Source organism: Mustela nigripes, chromosome 2 (assembly GCF_022355385.1).
Source record: "Mustela nigripes isolate SB6536 chromosome 2, MUSNIG.SB6536, whole genome shotgun sequence".
NCBI lineage: Eukaryota > Metazoa > Chordata > Mammalia > Carnivora > Mustelidae > Mustela > Mustela nigripes.
Genome location: NC_081558.1, coordinates 144,064,609 through 144,070,767, shown reverse-complemented (window position 1 = coordinate 144,070,767; position 6,159 = coordinate 144,064,609).

Here is a 6,159-nt window from a genome sequence, read left to right as displayed (position 1 = left end):
ACGAAAGACAAATCTACGTCCAGAATAGTTATCTATTCCTGTGCAAACAAACTGGATGGAGGGGGCCTACTATAGTCAACTTGCCACATGGCTGGTTGGACTCTTCTAGGAATAGCGCCATATTGGAGACTGTCTCCAGTGTTGGTACACTGAACATTTAGAAGCAGCAGAAACTAGATTAGCTTTGGTAAGTGGAAGCCCATGCTGTTGGATACATGCATAGCTTCTGTCTCTGTTACTTTTCTTTTTTTTTTTTTTAATTTTTTAAAGATTTTATTTATTGGGGTGCCAGGGTGGCTCAGTGGGTTAAGCCTCTGCCTTCGGCTCAGGTCATGATCCCAGGGTCCTGCGATCGAGCCCCACATTGGGCTCTCTGCTCAGCAGGGAGCCTGCTTCCTCCTCTCTCTCTTTGCCTGCCTCTCTGCCTACTGTGATCTCTCTCTGTCTGTCAAATAAATAAAATCTTTTTAAAAAAAGATTTTATTTATTAATTTGAAAGAGAGAGAAAGAACATAAGAGGGGAGGATGGTTAGAGGGACAAGCAGACTACCCCCTGAACAGGAAGCCCAATGCAGAACTCAATCCCGGGACTCCAGGATCATGACCTGAGCCAAAGGCTGTCCCCTAACCACCCAGGCACCCTGTCTCTGTTACTTTTCATTTGTCTATCATGTCAGTTCTGGGATGGTTGATGGTAAAGACTGGTTGCCACCAACTAGCCAAATCCATTTTGTCTACGCTTTTTTTTTTTTTTTTTTTTTTAGTGCCTCTTCAATGGTGAATACTTTCGAGTGGGCATTAATTTGTAACACAAAATCTTCACACTTCATGCCTGCTCTCATAGATTCATCTACACGCTTCTGCTTCTGACCTCTTGGTCTTCAGTGTTTCAGTCCTTTCCCTTTCAGAGTCATTCAGGAAAGTGTGTATATTTGCATCTAAGCAGTCACCTCTCCTTCCACAAAAAGTAAATAAGCTTAGAATCCTTGAAGCTCTACCCACTGAGTTGTTTCTGAGCCACTGACCATTTTTGTCTTGTACCCACATACTGAACCAACTGATTCAGTTGGGCTTTTCCTCCCCCGGCTGAGACCTTACAGAGAATGAGGGCACCTGTTATGTGTATAGTGGATGACACAAGGTCTGAGATACCTACTCATGCCATTTACTGACACCCTCTGATCCTGCTCAGGCTCCATCTCAGATGTACCACTACTCTTGGGCCTGTTCAATTATATGACTTGATGGATCCAAAAGAATCCAGCTTAGAATAGGCAGTTCTAAATGCATGTTCACTTAGTGCCCCATGGCCAAGGGCTGCATCTCCACCAGGTGCTAGTAACACACCAGAAACTGTTTCTCAAAAGATGTACAACTCCCTGCTGCAGACAACATGGCCTTGCTCTAGAAGTCCCAGCGACTATGTTGTTATTCTCCCACTGGGACTTACCATACGTCCTACGCTGTATCTTTTCCTACCTCCAACACTATAGGCTCTGCCGGGTGGTTTGATAAAGTAAGAGTGTTGCTCACACCACAACTTGTACTTGCTGTAGAGTCATTTCGAGCTCTGGGTCTCTCCCATAAATAAAGCCTTCCATAAATCCTAGTGTGTGGGCTATAGTAAGATTCCTAGATATGGACTATGTGCCTTTAGTACATAAAGAGACCCACCAGGCACCGTGTTCCCTTTTTCATAGTATGAGGTGCAAGATAACATCACTCTGTGTTCTACTTTGCAGAGGTTGTCCCAAATTGCCCCTGACTACTGAATCCTTATAAACTTTACTCAAGTGGCAGATTTGTGAATCTTCATAGAGTTTGCTCCCCATCCTCTGGTGTGAATGTCTCCTCCCAGGGCTTCCAGCATCCTAGCCAATATCTTGTTCATTCTGCCTGATCAGCACAGTGTCACTGATGCAATGAATCAGAGTAATGTTCTCTGGGAGGTTGAGATGGTCCAGATCTATACAGGAACTACAGATAACAGAGGGAAGAATTAACCTGTCCCTGGGGGAAAACTACAAATAAATGTTGTCCTTTCCATGTGAATGCTGTTTCTGACCCTCTTTTCTAATTGGAATGGAAAACAACTCATTTGTCAAATCAACCACTCATACCAAGTACCTGAGGTCTTATCAGCAAGGAAAATGTGGCTGGCCCAGCAGCTGCAATCATGGCTGCTACTTGGTTGAGTTTGAAGTAGTGTCATTTCCTGCCTTCAGACTGGTAAATTAAATAGAGATGTGATAGTGACCACCCACTTCCCTGCTCACTTTAGTGACGGCACTAATCTCTACCACTCTCCACCGCCATCCCCAGAATGCAATATTGGTTTTGATTTACTCTCTTGCTGGGAGTGAGCAGTTTGGCAGGGCACCATTTTGAAGGCTTCTACTTGGCCTTATCCCCCCGGGATAGCTTTTACTCCACAGGCTAGGGCCCATATGGGATTAGTCCCATTGCCAAGTGTGTCACTCTCAATTACACACTCAGACAGATGGATCTGCAGACCTAGGGAATCTGCTCTAAGTCAGACTTTAGCTAAAACTCCATTATTTATCTGGTCCCTGTGTCCCCATATCTAACTGTAGACAAAGGGGCATGAGAAAACTTCAGGGTCCAAATGTCAGTATCAACTGAGAACTCCTATTTAATAATCCTTGAGACATCTGAATATTCTTTCTCCAGGATATAGTAACCCAAGAAAATAGCCATAGACTCCTTTGGAAATGGCTGTGAATCCTTCTAGCCTTACTTGCCACAGTGTCCCAGGGTCCCTACTCCTGAGGACCTGGCCACCTTTCAGTCAGTTAGGCTCCTGACAACTGGCTCAGATCCAGGAACTGAGCAATGGTTTGTGATCTTCTATTGGGGTGATCAGTTGTAACTTCCTGTTCCTTTATTTTTGCCTTATTCAGCTTATAGATGTTAAGCCACACCCTTCAGGTTATTCTCACAGAATGTGAAGAAGGCTAAGGAATATTCTAAATGCCGTCATTAAATGTCAAAGGTGACTCATTTAAAAATCAATCTTAATTGATATCCAAAATATCAATTTGATATCCAAATTTGATATCCAAAATATTTAAAGTCATGAACTTTCATTTCTAGGTACAAACCAAACAGAAACTTTTACATATGTTCTCCCAAAGATATGTATTAAAATATTAATAATTCCTAGCACTAAAAACTCTAAATTTAAAACACCCAAATACTCTTCAAGAGTATGCTGAATACATAAATGACGAGGCACTATGTAGCAATAGAATGTAGAATGTAAACAAACTATAACTACAAACATCATACGATTTTATATTTTAAACCACCAGAGTCATTTCACCACATTCTGTTGGCAGAAAGGTCACAAAAGTCCACCCAGGTTTAATGGGAAGAATATAGATAACACCTCTTTTTTTTTTTTTTTTTTTTTTTTGGTAGGCTCCACACCCAGCATGGAACCCAACACAGGGCTTGGAACTCACAACCCTGAGATCAAGACCTGGGCTGAAATCAAGAGTTGAATATTTAACTGACTAATCCACCTAGGCATGCCAGCCAACTCTTGATCAGAAAGGAGCAAGGTCACACGGTAAGGTGATCAGATGGGATGAGAAATATTGATACAGCCATATTTGGAAAATATTACCTGCCACAGTAAGTTTCTTTCAATAATGTTGAATAGATGCTGGCTGAGTGAGTACAAGGTATCTTTGTAATCTGAACATTAATTCTCAGGAGCTCCAGTGAAACAATGTGATATAGGAAAGTAAAAGTCACCAAATAAAAGTATTCACTAATATACACTCAAGCATCTCTCTCCATTTAATACTCGAGTATCTCTGATTATTGGAAGTGGTATTTATCCACCCATACAATGCAAAATGAAAAGGTAAATCTTGCAAAAAAGAAAAGATTTCATTTCATTTCATTTCATTTTCAGTAGTCCCCCCTTATCCACAGAGACTATATTCCAAGACTCCCAGTGGATGCCTGAAACCACACATATTACTAAATCACACATATACCATATCTTTCCTCTACATATATACCTATGATAAAGTTTAATTTATAAATTACCAACAACAGGGGCACCTGGGTGGCTCAGCGGGTTAAAGCCTCTGCCTTCAGCTCAGGTCATGATCCCAGGGTCCTGGAATCGAGCCCTGCATTGGGCTCTCTGCTCCTTGGGGAGCCTGTTTCCCCCTCTCTCTCTGCCTGCCTCTCTGCCTAGTTGTGATCTCTGTCTGTCAAATAAATAACTAAAATCTTTTTTTTAAAATTACCAACAATATTATTAATAAAATAGAACAATTATACTAATATACTGTAATAAAAGTTAGGTAAATATGGCATCTCTCTCTCTCAAAATACATTATTGTACTAGACTCACCCTTCCTATGATGATGATGAAATACCTAGGGATGAGATGAAGTGAGGTGAATGATGCAGTTATAGTGATGTAATAATAGACTACTATTAACCTTCTGATGATACATCAGAAGAAGGATCATTTGCTTCTGGACTACAGTTGACTGTGGGTAGGTGAAACCCCAGAAAGCAACACAGTGGGTAAGGAGGGACTACTGAATTTGAAATCTTATGTAACTGGTAGACCAGTCAACAACTGGAAAAAAAATCAGCAATGATCACATGTTAGTGGAGTCATCTGAAAATCCAAAGACTAAGTAAAGGCACTAGGGAAAATTATTGAAACCCTTTGATTATTCCTGCTTGTTAAAGTGAAAAGTATTCTGTGTGTTGTTAAAAATTATGTGCCCTCAAAAAAAAAAGCAATACTTAACCCAGTTTTTTGTACATTTCAAGGACTAGCTGCTAGTTTCTATAATAACCTAAATTTGGTTACATATAAGATAAAATTATTTTTATAATTTTTCATTCTAATAATCAGATACAGTCCAAGTCAAATTTCTTCCTGTGAAGTTTTGATCCCTTTTTGAGTGGATTAACTTCAGTGGCCTTTTTTTCCACTACTGAGAAACAGCCTGCCTATAATCTGCATAAGCTTTCATCCTCTTCTGGGGGAGTTAAATATGAGCAACATCAATTAAAATTACCTCAGTGATAGTATTTTCAGAGCTTCCTTAGAAAGCCTATTATATTAAGTGAAATTAAACCTGAGACCTTACAAGAGTATTAGTTTTTGCCTTAGATATGAGAGCAAGGTGCATCTGTAGTTATCTGCCAGATATTCTTTCACCAACATTTATGGAGTGCCCGCTTTTTTTTTTTTTTTAAAGGTTTTATTTATTTATTTGACAGGCAGAGATCTCAAGTAGGCAGAGAGGCAGGGAAAGAGAGAGAGAGGTGGAAGCAGGCTACCTGCTGGGCAGAGAGCCCAACACGGGGCTCAATCTCAGGACCCTGAGATCATGACATGAGCCGAAGGCAGAGGCTTTAACCCACTGAGCTACCCAGGCACTCCTGAAGTGCCCACTTTTTGCAAAAAATGTGCTAACATACTTCGGGAATTATAAAGATGAACTGACTCTGATGAAAACATTAGCATATGTATTCACTCAAGGTCATTGTGAAGTTTATACCACTGTGTCTACCACCGCCCCATCACCTCCACCACCATCAGCCCTACCACCATCATCACCATCATCACCTCTACCACTATCATCACCCTACCACCATCATCACCATCATCACTACCATCACCATCACCCCTACCAACATCATCACTCCCATCACCCCTACCATCATCACCCCTACTACCATCATCACCCCACCACTATCACTACATCATCACCCCTACCACCATCACCATCACCCCTCCACCATCATCACCATCATCACCACCATCATCACGATCACCCCACACCATCACCCCTACCACCATCACCCCTCCACCATCATCACCATCATCACCTCTAACCATCATCATCATCATCACCATCACCCCTACCACCATCATCAACACCATCACCTCTACCACCATTCACCATCCCCCCTCCACCATCATCACCATCATCACCTCTACTGCCACCACCAGCAGAAGCCACACAGATCTAACAGTATAAACCACATTTATTATGAAAACTAGAATTAAATAAAGAACTTTACCCTAAAGTTATTTGGATAACATCATCTCTTATTCACTTAATTCAGTTGTATTTCTCTTGGCATATATTG